The following is an 18,955-nucleotide window of genomic DNA, read 5'->3' as shown; positions in this document are numbered from 1 at the left end:
TTCATTGTAGCATGATAAATGCGTATCTTCCAGCATGTGATTTGTTTAACCATTATGGCAAGTGAGACCTGGGTTATAAACACAGGCAATGGTGTTTATTTGGCATGGCTGGTTGTTCAGTTCAGCTCAGTCCATCTCTGTGTCAACATACAGTCGCCTGAGGAACAGTATGGACATCTGGTGGAGTATCAGGACAGATCCAGTGGACCTGTGCTTTCATATTGTATATGTCACTACGGAAGGTACTTACCCCATTGCATTTCAGTTTCCTTATTTGTAAGATTGGAGAGTTGGGTTTTTTTTTTTTTTTTTTCATGATCCCACTAGTTCTGTAGTAGGATCTTTGGTACATAACAGTAGTGCTGTACAATTTCATAGAGGAAGTGATACGAGTGCTCCTAACTGCTAATTCTAAGGAAATTTAGGTAGTTACCCACCACAGTTTTGGTCAGCCTGAAGAAAATATCTTAAAGAAAAGAGTTACAGCTGATTATTGAAAAGCATAAGTGCTAATAAATATGTTTTTATGCATCTTTTAAAAACATGTATGTTGTCCTAAAATCAGCATAAGTTATTGGTTTAAAATACCGGCTCAGCACACGTGTCAATTACCCAATATCTGTCACCACACATAACGAAGAGTCTTCACTCAAGAAATAGTTGTAAACAAATGGCAAGATGGATAATTCCATTTCTGGTACAACTTTTATTTCTAGAACACTCTTTATTGTGTGGAACTGGAATTTATTTCTTTGGACTTCAAGCAATGGCTTTATATTTACTCCTTTGGGCTATATTGAGTATATTGTACTTGCTGTAAATAGAGAGTTATTTTCATTTTTTCCCATCCCACAACTAACATAGATGGTAAGAGTTTCTCAAAGCATGAGATACATATCACTGGCCTTGTTTGTAATTAGGCATAATTCTTTATACATGGCTATTTTAAGGTTTTTTTAAATAACAATTCACCTGTCTGATGTAGTCTTAGCTTCCCAACTATAATCATCATTCTTTTGAACTTCCTTATGCACATTGTTCAATGTCCTCATTACTCTCTCCCAAATGGGTCCTGGTTTGTCTTTATCCTTCCTACTCTGTCAGCCCAGAACGGGACACCATTTTCAACATTCATCAATGTCAAGAAAACCATTATTACCATTGCCTTTATTATAAATACTGGTTTTCTGCCACTACAACATAACAACATGCTGGTTTATACTAATACCCAAGTCTTTTTCATGAATGTACAGGTAGATCACAGCTCTTTAACCTCATGGTTTTTTTTTAAGTTTATTTATTTTGAGAGAAAGAGAGAGAGAGTGCATGCACATGCACATGTGGATGTGTGCACACACATGTGTGAGTGGGAGAGGGACAGAAGGAGAGGGGGAGACAGAATCCCAAGCAGGCTCTACTGAGCACAGAGCCTGACATGGGGCTTGATCTTACAACCTTGAGATCATGACCTAAGCTGAAATCAGAAATCGACACCTAATCTACTGAGCCACTTAGGTGCCCCCATCATGGTTTTTAAAAAATTTGAATCAAGATCTACTTTTTACTTTTCATTGAAGTTCATCTTCTTGGACTTAGCCTGCGTGGAAGAACATTTTGGATTCTGGATATGTCAGCCAACTAATTACTTCTGCTTCAACCTTTATGTCAACTACAACAGACCAGCGCCATGATCTTGTCACATTCATGCATGTGTCTAATTCAACAGAGCCAAGGGAAAGCAGTTATACTCACTGCTAGAAACCACCCTCCAGTGTGTCTATAAAAACATCTCCGAGGTCTTGTCAGATACCTTCATAAAATTCATGCAATTATCCTATCTCAGGCCTAGGTAAGGAAACAAGATTATTGTGACTGGATTTGATGCCCATGATTTGTAGTGACTCTTCATGACCAACTTTTCCTTTCCCAAGAGCCGACAAACCATCCTGTTAATATCTACTTTAGAAATTTGCTGTAAATAAACATAAAGCAAGATGATGGATGACAGAATATACTTTGCATTCTTTTTATAAATTCCATGATGCATTTGTGCATCTCAAGTTTTCTGGCCTGTCCATAGACCCTCAAAGCACTGACTGCGGGTGAATGTTCTCTTGAAATAAACCACAATGTATTTTTATGGGCTTGGAGTTTGAATCCTCATGACTGAAATTCCTCTGTTAAAACCAAGGGCTTCACTTTCCTCTTTTCAGGGTTTGCTTTACACTTTTTAGACACAGATCATAGAAGCATTGAGAGTGACTTAAAAGTGCAAAAAGTAGAAGGAGCAAAATCATAAATGGGTGAGTGCTTAAATATTTAAGACATAGCAAGGAAACTACTAGCTCACCTAGTAGATAAGAGTTGAATTAACAAGGGTCTTCTAGGTTGCTCCCCATTTGGAATCATCTGATAAGGAGGGTTTGGAAGTTTTCCATCAAAGGTATGATATGAGTGAATTTTTTAAAGATTTTATTTGTAAGTAATCTCTATACCCAACGTGGGGCTTGAACACACAACGCAAAGATCAAGAGTCACTTGCTCTGCTGACCAAGCCAGCCACGTGCCCCTGATAGGAGTGAATTTGTAAACTTAACCTGAGAGAGAGAAAGACTGCAGTGAGAAAAATCATTAGAAGATTTTTCAGTAATCCATGTCACTCAAACAAAGAGTGCATACAGTCCATACAGTAAAGGTGGGGGTAAAAATGAAGATGAGTTTCATATTAATCAAAATTTTAAGGTATACCTATATTGTATTAAAATTACTTTACCTACCTAGCTCCTTGCCCACCTCCCCAAATTCGTACCCTTTCCCAAAGTGTGAACTCCATAGAGCTTATGACACTCTGGATTATTTCAGGTGGTTACATACACAGCTTAAAATAACATTGACCCCCTATAATAAATAAATAACATGGACTGATGCTGTGAAAAGTTACTTTCTTTTTGACTCTTCTTCAGTGCTCCGGATTACACCAAGGATAAAATCTTGCCTTAGAGTCAGTTTGGTCTTAACCACCTGCCTAGCATTTGCTATTCTCCCTTTCTCACAAAGAGAGTGTGGGTTTGGGCTTAAACTTTGGTAGGCGACATTTGGTTAGTAGAATCTGTAGCACTGATAGAATTTGGTAGGTAGAACTGAATGGCAGCACATAATTTTGTCCTTATGTATTTAAATTACTTTTCGTTCTGTTTCTGACAACTGATACTCTATTTCACATATGGTCAAGGCATACAGTTTTAATTTAAAATAAAATTTTATGGAAAAAAATTAAGACATTGACTCAGAGGATGTTAAGGATATACTAGCAGGTGATATAGCAGTTTGGCAAAAGTCGAGGTGCTGATCCATGGAGTGAAGGTCTGATTGGAGTTGCCTAAACTTTACATGTTTTTATTTTCTTAGTTTTTAATGTTTATTTTTGAGAGAGACAGAGCATGAGTGGAGTAAGGTCAGAGAGAGAAGGAGACACAGAGTCAGAAGCAGGTTCCAGGCTCTGAGCTGACAGCACAGTGCCCGATGTGGGGATCGAATTCGGGAACTCTAAGATCATGACTTGAGCCGCAGTTGGACTCCTAACCGACTGAGCCACCCAGGCGCCCCAAAACTTTACATGTTGTAAAGGTTTTTCTTCCCCTCCATGGATTTACCACTGGTTGACATCATGTGCTGTGTCTCTGAGAGATTGCCTGGTGGCCTGTGAAGAATGGAGCGGTGTCTGCTGCTCCTCAGGAGGGGGAGGGGAGCAGCGGTGGCCTGTTCTTAGAGCATCAAGTCCCTATCTTGACCGCTAGAGACTTGCTGTTTCCCTGCAGCCGCTGTACTCCAATGTCAGGCAATACAGATTCTATCTCATGACAGAAAGGTTTTTTCTAAAGACAACATGAAGCCGCATTTCTCAGCTCTCTTCCAAAGTGACTCTTACAAATCTGCTGACCTCTTTTCTAAAATTAGTTTCACGGAAGGCGTGATTGATTTCAAGCTCTTTATAGATTTAATTTAATGTTCACTCCCTCATGTCTTACTGCCCAGCTTGAGTAGAGTTGATCATCCGGATGATAAGAGAAAGCAAGCAAGGTGCGGACTAGATGCAGAATTCTCTCAGCCCTGAGTTGGAAGCCAGGCCCCACCGAGGTATGGCTTGCTGATGGATAGACCCTAATGTCTCTTTTAATGCAAACAATTGATTCTGGAGGCAGGAAGCTACTGGAAGGGGCTGCTCTGAAACTCTGATCAGCACACCAGGCATTCTTGGTTTTCACTTAGGAAAATAAATGCTCTCCAGACTTTTAAGCCAGGCTTGTGGCTTTATGCGTAGAGCCCATATTCTTAAATCAGAAAGGTGCATTCAAACATGGCTCTCCCGTAGAGTAATACTATCTGTGTGGCCCTGGGAAGTTATTAACCCCTCTGAACTTCAGGTTTCTCAGCTTCAAAATAGCGATGCATTAGTGTCCTAGGGGTACCATAACAAATTAACACAAACTATGTGGCTTACAACAGAGATTTATTCTTTCACACACTGAAAGACTTGAATCAGGTAGGTAACAAGTCGGCCCTCCTAAAGATTTTAGGGATGAATCCTTCCTTGCCTCTTCCAGTTTCTACTGGCTTCCTGGAGCCAATTCCTTGGCTTGTGGCTGTGTCATGGCCACATCCTCAGGTGGCCTCTCTTCTCTCTGCATCCTCCACCCTGCTTTTATAAGGACGCTTGCCTCTGGATTAGAGCCCACCCAGATAATCCAAAATGATCTTATCTTAAAATCGTTAACTTAATTACATCTACAAAGACCCTTCCCAAATAAGGTCACATTCACCAGTTCCAGTGATGAGGATGTAGACACATCTTTTTGAGGGGCTACCATATAACCCATGACAAGGGATAATAATACACTTACATCACAGATTAAATGAAAAAATGCTGAGCATATAGGACATGGTAAAGAAATGTTAGTCATCATCACTTTTATGATTATTAAATAGCTCCTTGGTTTTGTTATTATAATATTTGCTTTTGGTAGACCTGACTGAATTTAACAGTGGGCCTCTATTCTAATTAGATCTGAGGAGGAGATATTAATGAGACTCCGGTGGCCTTTGAGCAAGAAAATGTGGTTTCTCTCCCCAAAGTGGCTTGGGAGTCATTGACCTTATATTATCAGAATAAATGCATATTACAGAATTTTAAAGGGATGATATTTTTTCTAGTTCACAGACAATGAAGACCATTAGGGATCAAATATGTAAATGATATACCAACAACCCCATTCCATAAAACTTGGGAAGAGGACTATTATTAGATAAAACCTTCACTGGAATCTAAAATCTATGAAAATTATTTCTGTGCTTTGGATGTGCCATTTGTGAACAAAAAGTTTATTTGATTAAACCCGATGTCAATAATCAGTAAAGCATAATCTCAAGACTGTGGGTCATTTCTCTGATTCTACTTGAGAAAGTTACACTGCCGGGGGTAGTTTGTTCCTACAATCCATATCCTAGTGAATCCATAAAATAAAAGCCTACGACCTCCCACTGTCAGGGAGTTCAAACCCTCCTTGAGGAGGTATGCCACAAACTCTAACTCAAGCCTGTAACCTTCTGAAATTCCTTTCCATTCTTAAATAGAGATGGCATCTGTCATTTTCTCTAATTTTTCGTGGATCATTCATTCGTTCTTATTTGTCCACTCCTGGGGAAGCCCCGTTGATACAGTTCACACCCATTCTTTGGTGTGCGCTGAGCATCTAATGATACTTCAGGCCCTTTCTGGGAGACAGGCGTAATGAGATTCCATTCACTGTTTCTTTCCTTTGAGATTGGCTGGTCTGGCCATTGACATACTGTCGTAACTAGTCACTAAAACACTTTCTGTATCCTGGTTTACTCATAAGTTAAAGAAAGCTGAATGGTAGACCAAATCTCAGCCTTTAAGGCCCAAGAAATAAATGGAAATAATTCTCTTTATTGTCTGTCATCTATGAAGAAGCAGGTTTACTCCTGTGTGAACTCACTGAGAAAGACTCATATGACTGTGTTTGCGGGTTTTGGTCTGTGCTTGCTCTTATTCACCATGCCGTTTAGAAACAAAACCTTGGATAAATGATGCTATGATTAAATAACACTGAGGATGGACGTTTGGTTATTTTTATAAAACAATCCGGCAAAGAGGATGAATGAATGTTTGCACTTGAGGCCTCTTTTCACAGTGGACACCAGGGGGCGACACTTACGCAGACATATCTCAGAGATCATGTGGTTTTGGTTTCAGACTCCTGCAATAAAGTGAGTATCACGATAAAGTGAGTCAAATGAATATTTTCGTTCCCAGTGCATATAAAAGTTATTTTTACACTAAACTGTAGTCTATTAAGAGTTCCATAGCATGATGTCTAAAAAAAAGAAAAAAAAACAACAACAATGTACATACCTTACGTAAAAAAATACTGTGTTGCTAAAACATGCTAACCATCATCCAAGCAAGTTGTTAAGCACTAATCACAGATCACCATAACAAACACAATAACGAAAAAGTTTGAAATATTGCAACAATGACCAGAATGTGACACAGAGACATGAGCAAATAGTGCTGGAAAAATGGCACTGGTCGACTTGCTCAATGCAAGTTTGCTACAAACCTTCAATGTGTAAACAAAACAAAACAAAACAGTGTCTGCGAAGTGCAATAAAGCAAGGTGTGCGTGTATTAAGTGTTTTCAACATTCAGCAGAGGAGTGACATCGGCTTTCCAGATGTGGCGTCCAGAAGTGGGATGCCTTCATGAGGGATATTGGTTTCTATGTTTGAAACACTTTTCCTCACTTTACCTCCCAAGTGTCGTTTATTTATCCTTCGTGACATAACTCAAATACTTTAGCCTCTGAGAAACCCTAACTAACCTCCTTGGCCAAGCTAACTGCCCTTGTCTGCCCTGCCATTGACCTTGAATACAAGTGTATTGTAGGAACCCTATTGTTTACTGTCACAAGCCTCTGTAAGCCCCACCATGACTTGCCAAAATGTCTGGCATCTGTTTATTAGTTCCTCCGTACTTGTTGGTAAATACACATAATTGTGAGAGACTGCTGAGTCTACTACTATTACTTCTACTATTACTTTTACAATTCCTGTGCTGCTAATAACTTTAAAATACTGATAAGATATCACTGTCCATAATAATACTTGGCTACCCACTGTTGACCTGAAACAGCCCTAAATCATTTTGGTAGGTTAACTCCTTCAATGCCACATGAACACAATTTCTAGTAATAGATCTTCTTTCTAGTAATAGCTACAGCCCTGTTTTGGCATCTTGTTTTTTCCTGAAGGAAAGGGTGTCTCAAGGAGTCTCCATTCTCAATCCCTCCATCCTACCCTACTGTTGGCAAAGACACCCTCATGACCTTGGGACCATGTTGAAGTTCCGTTGGCCTCCTAGTGGGATTACCATGATTCCTTTCCACAAAGTGTGTACAGGAAGTACTTAAACAATATAGTGTAAAAGTGGAGTGGGTTGCTTTTAAAAAAATAAGTCAATTTCAAAAAAGTACATGGGGGAGGAGAAGAGGGAGAGTTGTTAATCAATGGCGTAGTTTCAGTTTTGCAAGGTAAGTTCTAGACATCCACTGAACAACATTGTGCCTTCAAATAACAATGCTGCAGTGTTCATGTAAAAGTCTATTAAAAGAGTAGATCTCATGTTAAGGGTTGGACCACACAAGAAAGAAAAAAGAAAAAGAAGAAAGAGAGAAGGGAGAAAATGTGGATGGTTCCTTCCTTTGTTTTAAATCACTTACGGTTTGGTCCTCCACATGTGGAAAGCACAGTTCCATTAATGACTGTAATAAAGAGAATACATATCTCCAGACACTAGGAGTTCGTCAGAGGTTGTGATTTTTTTCCTTGTGCTTTTTGGAGCAGCCACACAAACCATTAGAAAGCACAGTAACTGTGAAAAGCTAATAACTGTGCACGTGTGTGTGTGTGTGTGTGCTCGCACGTGCGCACAACTTGAATGATCCCAGTGCTTTATTACAAATGATAGGACATAATTTTTGTAGCTTCAGAAAATTGCCCATGAATCTGTTCCTTGGGGGCCCGCTGTATTTTTGCATACAAGATGAATGAAATGAAAAGTCGTGTTCTCTTATCCTTTGATATATGGTGATCTCCTAATTCAAGGTCACTGTCACTTACCAATTCAACAGTGACTGCTTCAGTCAGTGCCTGGTGACATCAGTCAGAATTCAGTCTGAAGAATGATGAGAGGGAAACTGTTACATCACACATACTAAAGCTTTCAATCCATCCCTGAGCTTTTCCAAGGCTGGACATGCAGTCAGGTAACTTGCAATGTTTCCTGCTGCCTGATGTTAGGTTGCAACTCTCTGATTAGAGACCTTGGGGAAAGTTGTTTCCTTGGGCTTATTTTTTATTATCTGAAATCACTGGCATTAAAACAGACAGTGCTCATTTTAGGCTAAAGAATCCACCACAAATACCATGATGTGTTGATCATATTTTTTAAGAGGGGATCATATTTTACTTGAGATTTATGGCAAAAGGCAAACTCTGAAAGGTTAGAACTTTTGTCTTCGTGTTTATTGCTCTGTCCCTAGGGCCTCGGACAGTGGCTGGTGCCGGCTAACCTCTGGTAAATATTTATTAAATGGAGAAATATTCATGAGATGGAGGAAAGTTCTTCCTTTCCTTCCCTCCCTTCCTTCCTTCTTTTCATGTTTAATACGAAGGAGAGTTGCTATAATAATACCTCATAACGCTCAACTTTGCTCCCTGAAATAACGGTGCTGAAGTCGCCCTGAGGAAGATTTTCCCACAAATTTTCATACAGTGAATGAAACACCAAGAGCAACACTTTTGTAAGAACAAAAATAGATCCAAGGACTACAGCCATCTTTTTTCCTTATGAAGTTCATGTCGCAGGGCTGACTGGTGACCCTTTGATGGAGCAAGTTCAGTGGAGCAGATGCCAGTAGTAGATGGCTCTGGGTCAAGAGCAACTAGAAGAGGAAGGAGAGAAATAGAGTCTTTCCTAGATGAAGACTCATTTCCTTAGATGATTCTTTCCAGTTGTTTGCCTATGAGGGAAGGCGAGAGAGTGCTGTAGCCATAGAGATTTCAGGGCTGATGGAGGTTTTATTCTTGTTTGTTTATTTAATATGCGGGAGAAGCGTTTATGCTGTTGAGAAGAAGGAGCCAGGGGAGGGGAGAGGAACCATCCATGAAGCAAGAGCCTGGAGGAGATGGTCTGATGAAGGGGAGGCTTCCTGTGTGTCTGACACCACAGAGAGGGTGAGGAGGATGTTGAGTAAATATTTAAAAAGAACAATAATACAAATAACACCAAGGTGCTAAGCCAAGAAAAGCCAGATGCTTCTGAATCACTTTAGTAAGTTGCTTTGCTACTTATTCATTCATTTTTATTCATCTGCTCATGCTGACTGAGACAAGCAGTGAAAGAGGCACATGTTAAGAAACTATATGGAAAACTGACAATCGGCAGAACTCTAACTTACGTAGCTTGCCGTTTTTTTCGGGTCATCTCTATCTGGCTCTTGGAATACCGTGAGTTGGAAAGCGGTGAGAGAGAGGCATCCGGCAGGCGGTGGGGATGACAATAAGAATTGAAATATGGGAGTGTGTTTGCGAATCCCTGGGAGTTCTGAGGGTGCAGAACTTTCCGGTTTTGGAATATGCACTGGGGAAAACACAGACAGGAGACAGCTGGAGCGACATGTGCTTGTTTAGCAGAATGTTGTCTGTGTCCCACGCCTACACACTCATATCCTGCCCACCCTTCTGGAGTCCCTTCGGGTTCTTCACTCTCTTTTGGACACCAGCCTTCCCTCCGGGAATCTGTCTTCAGATCTAATGCTCCCTGTGGCTGTGGACTACATTGCATGTCTGCAGATGACTCTCTTTCTACTTTCTGGTCCTTCTTGGCTTGCTGGTAGCTCTCGGCTTCAAGTCTTGTTTTCACTGTTCCCGAGATCAGCAGCCTATGGCATCAGGCGCTGGGTCGCATGGGCATTCCCAACACGGGCTGCTCTCTGACCCCTGTCCTCCATCAGCAGCTGCGTGTGAGCTATGCTCGTGCGTGTGTTCCCGTTGCACGTGGATAGTAATGTAATGAAAAAGGAAGCAGCAGAGATCAATGGTGCAGCAATTAGAAGCACCAGGATGGTTGCCAGGCAGAGCTGATTCAGAAACAAAAGCCCAAAGACAGTGTTGGATTAGTGGGAAGCAAAATATCTAGATGGAAGTGTGGATTTAGGCATTTGCGGGGTGGAATAGATTTGAAGCTAGAGGTAAGGTTTTAGGGATCCCAGGTATAGAGTAAACCAAGTTCATGGGTGGTTACATAAACCCTGAGGTAGAACTCTCTTCCTTTCGTTCCTTCCCCTTCCCTCCCTCCCTTCCCTCCCTTTCCTTCCCTTCCCTTTCCTTTCTCCCCAAATCTGAAGTCAGTGTGTCCAGTGAAGCCTCAGACCCTGTTCTTGTCTCTGGCTCCAGCTTCTCTCTGGGAGTGCAGCTTGATTTTAATCTGCTTCTGCCTGTTGCACCCCATCTGTGCTGGAAAGTCACTTCCATACCTCCCCTGATGCCTGGGGCTTGCAACCCCTCCCGTCCTGAAGTGTAATCTTTGTGCAAACCAACCAACCTCCATGCAGAGCCACGTTTGAAAGCTGCTCAGTGCTGCTTGTTTTTGTGTTGTTCAGGTTGGACCCTTTGACTCTCAGCCCTGCTCACATTGCTGACATTCACTGACACTACCCAACCCTTGAGTAATCAATTTCACATGGATTGTGAAATATATTAGAAAATATATATTAGATGTATATTAGAAATATTATCAACATGACCATGCATCCAATTTTGTCTGTGCATGGTCCCTATTTATGACCGTAGTCTTAGCATAATTATTAATAGCACTCTCTTTCACTTTCAAGGGATCCTGATTTGGACAGTGAATTATGTATGATCACCCTAACTGTTGCTACACTTACTTTCCTCAGTTTACAGATAAGACATCGAGAAGTTAAGTCCCTTCTCCATCGTCACCTGGCTGATGAACGACTGAGCCAGGACTGGGACACGGGTAGCAAACCCTATGGTGCCAGCATGTAAATCACTGTGTTTGGATTCATGTTAAGTCCCTTTGAAGTTTTAATGGATGCCTGGCCTTTAAGGATTCATTTCTACTAAATTTAGTTCTGATATTTTTGATATATTTCTGTAACTTATCCTCTCTCACCCCCATTCCCACCCCCAGTGCCCACCAGGTCCTACTGTGCCTGACTGTAGACCAGATTGAGAGTGAGCTTTCACCACATGGAGCTGGAATAGAGAGGGAGGTGAGGTGCTTGCTTAAGTGGGTAGGAGACATATGAGAAATTTAGTTTTAGGAATGGAAGATGTGGGCAGTTAGGTGCAAAAGACTTGTGCAGGATTTTTATTAAAAAAGAAATGGTTAAGCCAAGTCATGACCTACCCTCTAACTGTGGACACCCTACCAGTTGATTCAAATTACCCCACAATCGATTCCAACAAAGCAAATGGTATCAATTATTAACTGGCTAAAATGCATGGGAACAACTACGCCATGTACAAGTTCATCGAATATATCAACGGACTTGGTTTTTTATAAAAAATGAAGTTTGGAAAATCAATAGTGTCCCTTCCATGCTAAAACAAGTTTATGGCCAAGAGTGTAAGCAATACATATTTTAAAACCTTCAAGCTGATGCAACACCTTTTTCTCAAAAAACAAAAAACAGCCAAAACAACAAAAACTAAAAGGAAAACAAAACAGAGCAAAAAAGTGAGAAATGCAGGCATGGTTACTTTTCATATTTCAAAAACAGCTAATTCACGGACATTTGCTGTTAGCCTCACTTTCATCACCAACATATCAATATTCACTTCCTCTCATAACTAAAAGTAGCATGACAACAATCCCCCTCGATTGCACACCATCATGTCCACCATTTGTCAAATGTGTGGAGGCAGAAATGGGTAATTATCTGAAGCCATGGCTGTACATCAATTCCAGGTGATCTTGCCATGTAGCAGTGTTCCAAAATAGCTCTTGACACATGAGATGTGTACTTTTTAAAAAAGTTTTTATTCAAATTCCAGTTAGTTAACATACAGTGTCGTATTAGTTTCAGGTGTACTTTGCAGTGATTCAACACTTCCATACAACTCCCAGTGTTCGTCACAAGTGCCACTCTTAATCCCCATCACTTATTTAACCCATCCCCCCCACCTACCTCCCCTCTGGTAACTGTCAGTTTGTTCTCCACGGTTAAGAGTCTATCTTGGTTTGCCTCTCTCTCTTTTATTCCCCCTTCGCTTGTTCGCTTTGCTTCCTAAATTCCACATATGAGTGAAATCATATGGTATTTCTCTTTCTCTGACTGACTTATTTCACTTAGCGTAATACTCTCTAGCTCCATCCATAGCATTGCAAATGGCAAGCCTTCATTCTTTTTGATGGCTAAGTAATATGCCATTGCATGGATGTACATAGATATGTGTGTGTATATTTTACGTCTTCTTTATCCATTCATCAGTCAATGGACACTTGGGTTGCTTCCACAATTTGGCTGTTGTAGATAATGCTGCTATAAACATCAGGGTGCAAATACCCCTTTGAATTGTATTTTTGTATTCTTTGGGTAAATACCAAGTAGTGCCTATGTACTTTCTGGTGTATTGCCTCACTTAATTCTGACAGCAGTCCTCTGTGGTGCATTTGAAGTCAGGAGATTAAGTAACTTGCTGAAGATTAGCAAGCTAGTAAGAGGCAGACCTGTCTCAAAACCAGGCTAAAGTTTTGGCTAGTCTTAAATGAGTACATGTACTGCATCTGAGGATCAGGTTAAATTTGATTATTAGGCTTTTATTATCATTAGCTCCTACAAAGCCAGTCATAATGTAAACTGATGAGCACTCCTTTTAAAAATAAATTTTATAAGGGTGCCTGGGTGGCTCAGTTGGTTAAGCATCTGACTCTTGGTTTCTGCTCAGATCATGATCTCATTCTTCCTTGGATTGAGCCCCCCATTGAGCTCTGTGCTGACAATGTGGAGCCTGCTTGGGATTCTCTTTCTGCCCCTCTCCTGCTCATGCATGTGCATGGGCTCTCTCTCACTTTCAAAATAAATAAACTTTAAAAAAGTTAATATGTAAGTTTTATATAGTAAATGAATTATAAAGTGATCTGAAATGTCAGTATCTTTATTCACAGATGTGTAGTAATCAATTGTACTTTAAAAGCCAAAGTATAGTCATAGGAAATTCCTTCTTTTCATCCCTCTTTTGGTTGGGTGGGGATTTGACCTTTATTAATACTACATTTAGGGGCACCAGAGTGACCCAGTTGTTTAAGCATGTCCGACTTTTGATTTTGGTTCAGGTCATTATCCAGGGGTCGTGGGATTGAGCCCCATGTCCTGCTTTGTGCTGAAAGCTTAAGATTCTCTCCCTCCCTCTCCCCTTGCCCCTCCCCCCCCGTCTCTCAAAAAACAATTATTGCCTTAATATATTTTGCATTCCCTTTGAGGCATGTTAATAAAATCTTATTCTGATCACACCTATATTTCTAAATATCTAAGAGCACATGAAGTTGAATTTGGGAAACTTCATGCATGGCCAGGTTTAAGAGCTGGTCAAAGGAAAAGCAACAGTGACATGATGGCCGGATCTCAGCCCATGGAATCCAGGAGCCCTGAGGTCAGTCTCCATTCAGGAGCAGCTTTGCCACTGGAGAATCAGCCACCTGAGCTGGGCCACTTCTTGCTCCGGGAAGGAGCCTGTCTAGACTGGCAGGGAGATGGCCACAGGCTTATGGGACATGTGCAGCCTGTCCCTTGGTGCAGGGCAGGGCTCGGGTGTCCTTGTGTGGGGGTCAGAGTGGGGTAAGGGGAGGGAGGGTTATGTTCAAAATTAGTCAAAATTCAGTTCCTTTCCTTATGAAATGTGAGTCCCCCTCCTGTTCCTTTCTGCTCTTGAATAGAAAACAGGATGACAATACTTTGCCTGAAGGGTAAACATGAACATCCTGTATTCTGTCTTACATTCTTCTGTTCTAAAATGCTGGGAGCTCAAGATTTCTTTTTCTAAAGGAGATTTTCTGTCTTTCCATGACTGCTAATGCCATCCAGCAGTGCAAGGCACATTTGGCTCCCTTGGCATATAAATGTCAAGTTCCTGCATTGAGCTTCTAAACAGTAGAGCTTTTCTATTTATTGGGTCCTTCCTATGTCCCTGGTGCAACGTTAAGTGCTTCATTCATAGTATCTTATTTACTCCACCATTATATAAGGTAGGAATGCATTACTATCGTCCGCATGTCACTGAAATGGAAACAAAGCTCAAAAGGTCATTTGCTCAGGGTCACAAATCTAGGCAATGGCCAATTCAGGTCCGTGGCACAGCCAAATGGATCATACCTCCGGTGAAATACCAATTGAGTCCTATTGTTACCATCCCATCGATCTGCTCCTACTCCAGAGAGCCTTGCTTTGCACCCAGGAGACCCCACTGGGGTGACAGTTCTGTCAGTTGGCTGGATCAGGGCAAGGAGCCTACAGGTTAAAGTCCTTCTGGCTTCTTTGGCAATGACTTGATCTCCAGGAAAATGAAATACATTTGGGTGAACTTCCTTCTACTGGCTCATTTCTAATATTTGTTCTTCCAGCTAGCTCTTCAAAGCACTCCTACCTCTTTTTTCAGCACTGCTTATGGTGTTCAGTATAGCTTTTTAAGAAACACTGGTCGGGGGAATGTGGTATATATCAGCAACAAGTCTTCTTGTCTTCCCCTCCATTCTGAAGTCCGGACATTGATCATTCTTCTTTCTGAACCTTGTGGGTAGATAAAGCTGTTGGACCCTGGACCTAAAAGGAGCCAGGGATCGTCCGTTCTGACTCTCTAATTCTATGGAGAGGTACAACACTCAGATCCACAGCAATCGATAGAGGTGACAAGACTTGTCTGGAGTCATAATTAGCATCAGAGCACCAACTCTAACCCTGCCTCTCCCAACACACTGGGCTGGAAAGCGGGTTATACGAGTCCTCTCACTGAACCACGGTGCCTTGTTCATCTGTCGGGAGCAGAGTGGGAGATAATAGGAACACAGAGTTTAAGAATCCACATCCTGCAGTTTAGGGTTTAAAGAAAAGCTGAACATTATCTTATCAAGTTAATCCTTTGACTATAGCCCCGCTCCTCCTACCCCTGCTGGGTTTAAACCTTGCTTTGTCCTCGTTTCTTTCAAGACTCTGAGCTGGGTGCTTTGTAACGACCCTAAAATGATATGTTGGGCCATTCCCCGGGGTCCTGGCAAAGAAATTGGAGCTGAGATTCACTCAGGTTGACAGCACCCTTTTTATCCTTCGAATTGACTTGGGAGGCACGTTTGCAAATGACTTAAAACACTGCCATTTTCGTGTTTGGAAAGCAGTTCGTGATTATTGTAAACTAGATTTAACTTGGAATGCTCAGGGTGTGGGTGGCTAATTCCTGCCACAATTCAAAGGGGAAAAAAATGAGCATAGAAAATAAAATAGAACAAGTACTGAACGTACAGTTAATGGCTCATTTATTCAGCCTCAGCTGAGAATATTTTTTGCACAGTTAACTTTTGAAGATAACTTCGTTTACACTGTTTCATCAGAAACTTTTAAAAATTGAACGTGGTTGGTGGAAAAGTACCTGAAATATCTCAGAGTTTCCTCTTCTGTCTGAAACGGTGGCCACTGGACATAATTTGACTTTTCCCAATGCATCAGCATTATGGCTGTGATCACTCATTATTGTCTGAGTTTGAACATCATGCAATTTACATCCTTTATGGTATCATGGCCCCAACATGGTCTGTCCCAGATATGGTAGATATTGATTTTTTCTCTTTACTTTTGTCAGACTGTCTTTCATGTAACCCTTACTTTGGGGGGAAGGGGGAAGGTTCATACCTTTAAGTTAATCTGGCCCAACCATGTATCCTGGACTCCTTGACTAATAAAGAAGAACCGGTGATACTTCCTGCCTCACCTCACTCTTGACCTTGCCATTTCATTCTAACACCAAGGCTGTTTTCTTTGAGTTACTTTGTTTATATGTGATTGTGTTAACCTTAAGCCTTGATTTGTGGGACTGTTACTTATCCTCTTTGGCACTTTCTTAGAATAACAATGATAATAAACATAATAGTTGTATTACTAATAGTGGCATAAGGATGGTGAAATACCGTTTATGCCAGTATTTTATATATAGTGTCTCTTGTTTTATACCTCTGTGAAAGAGGTCATCTTAGTCCCATTGTGCAGTTGAGAAGACAAAGGCTCAGAGAATTCAGATTCGATCCTCTTCAGTTCCAAAGCTCATGTTCTTTGCTCTGAATTACTTTCTAGAAATCAGACTAGAATAATATGCCCTCATTCCTGCCCCAGATACAAGCCCCCAACCCCATCTGGTAGCCGGGACTTGGTGGGCTGGTTTAATGGCTGAGTCCATCAGAGTCCTTTGGAGAAGTCCGACAGCTGTCAGTGCTTCTGACTTCAGCAGGGACTTCCTTCCGGTTCTACGTGACTACCCGCTACTGCCACTGGCCCTGGGCAGGTCAGAATTATATTGCTTCTGGTCAAAGGCCACAAGCTCTTCAGAATCCTGCATAAGGTGGCTGTAAATGGCAAACGTATGAAGAGCCCTTCTCCAGGCTGCTCCCATAGGCATCGTGGATTAATGAACTGGGTGCATCTCTTTCTGGCCCTGCAAGTCTTTTGTTGTTGCTTCTCTGGAATTGGCTGTGATGAGAAAAACATTCGAGGTGGTAAAATGAATGGCCTCTGAGTAAGTGAGGTATTGTTATATTATTTCAAATTTGTTTACTCATGGGAAAGGACACAGAAGGGGTTATGGAAATTATCTCAAGTTACCATGGAAGCTAACTTCAAAGCACAGAGGAGGCATCCACCACACCCCCATTCCTCTGTCACCCAGAGAACACTGTGTGTCTCTGAGCAAGAAAGCGTCAAGAGGTTTTTGTTAAAAAATATGGTCTATAGAAAGGGTAGAGGGAAAAAGCAAGCAATGTCTGTAAACCTTCTATTTTTCTAGTGATAACTGACATGTACTGAATTCTTACCATGCGTCTCTTCCTGTGCCAAACACTGACATGGACGTTAGATCCTCATGAATACTCATCCATTCAACAGATGAGAAAACTGAGGCTTCCAGTTTTGCCTGAAGTCACAAAGGTAGTAAGTGGCTCAACAGGGATTTGAACTTGGCAGACTGCTTCCTGAGCCTTTGCCCAACTGCTGCACTCTTGCTACCTTCTAATTAAAGATCAGAACACTTTATTCTGCCCCGAGAAGAGTTGAATTACAGAAGCCCAAGAAATGTCAGGTGTGATATTGATGAGACATTGAAATTATCCATGCGGTGCACAGAAAGCTGCTGGTGAGGAAGCTGCCTTAGAGAGCAATGAAGGGTACTTTTCTGATGCATCTAAATGTATCAGCAAAAGAGTAATCTGCTTTGAGCAGCCCAGTGCCAGAGTTAGGAACGTGAGGGTGAAGAGAGGCTTGGCAACAGCACCTGCATTTTTAAAGAGGAAGAACAGTGCGCTTGTTTCCAGAGCGATTAATTGTACAACTCGATAAATGTCAGCAAGTGGGAAAGATGCCTGTAAAGAGGAGGCCACTATAACTAAGTGGAAACGAAGAGAGAGACTCTGAAACAGGAGAACCTGCAAATCACAGATGTGGGAAAAACAGGTCATGGGTTGCATCAATAGAGACTTGCGCCCCAAGCTGTCAGTAAAGCAGAGGTACAAGCTGATAAAGGGCTGCCGGGGCCCCAGGGAGAATCACATTCCTGGCTTGTGTTTTCTGCTTTTTAACTAAGAAAGCACCGATTAACCACCTACTGGCCATTTGAGTCTGTATATTTAAGGGGACCTACCCATCTGAAGATGATGGAAGAGATTCCCAGTGACCCCTGCCCTGGAAAACAGTCAAATCCATGACCTGGTTTTCCATAGGCTGGTTGGAGTGCATCTGCAGTTGCGTTTGGTCTGTGGGGGGAGGGGTTTCCTCCTTTAAGGTCACTTTCACTTGGGAACAATTTACAGAGAAGCCCAAGTGGACTCGGACCTTGATCATGGTGATAATGATGATGAGCAGGAAGAGGAAGTGAGGCGAGTTGATTTTTTTTTTTACCACCTGTTGATTCATTATTTCCTTCAATGAGTCACTGAATTCCCAGGTAAAGGGTGTGCTGCAGCCTGTGTAGCCCATGGGGCTTTCTATCCCCTGCCTTGGCCTCCAGGCTCTTTCCACAACTCTGCACAGATTACCTCTGGTGGTGGAGAAGAGCAGCAAAGATCGTGAAGCAGCAGTACTTCCACCAGCTTGACAGGCACCCCCGATTCTCACCGCTAGCCCAGAACAGTAGGCGGCTGCTTCCTGGTGCCTCGGTGACGCATCCACACTGTCAGCCTCCAATGAGTGCGAGAATGAGTGGCAGTCGCCTTCCTCTTTGACATGTTCAGACACAAAGGGTATCCTGAGGTGATGGTTTCATTCTTGCTGGACCTAAAGTAGTATTTTCGGTGGGGAGGGGCATTAAAATTTTTTTTTTAACATTTATTTTTGAGAGACAGACCATGAGTGGGGGAGGGGCATATAGAGAGAGGGAGACAGAGAATCGGAAGCAGGGTCCAGGCTCTGACCTGTCAGCACAGAGCCCAACGTGGGGCTCGAACCCATGAACTGTGAGATCATGACCGGTACTGAAGTCAGTTGTTCAACTGACTGAGCCACGCAGGCGCCCCTCTGGGGGATGCATTTTGATGCTAACCAATACTTTATGTCGCATAAGGACAGATGTTATACCAAGACATTACAAAGGGACCCAG

This window comes from Crocuta crocuta, unplaced genomic scaffold, assembly GCF_008692635.1.
Source record: "Crocuta crocuta isolate KB4526 unplaced genomic scaffold, BGI_CrCroc_1.0 scaffold229, whole genome shotgun sequence".
NCBI classification, from domain to species: domain Eukaryota; kingdom Metazoa; phylum Chordata; class Mammalia; order Carnivora; family Hyaenidae; genus Crocuta; species Crocuta crocuta.
This window is presented reverse-complemented; position numbering follows the sequence as displayed.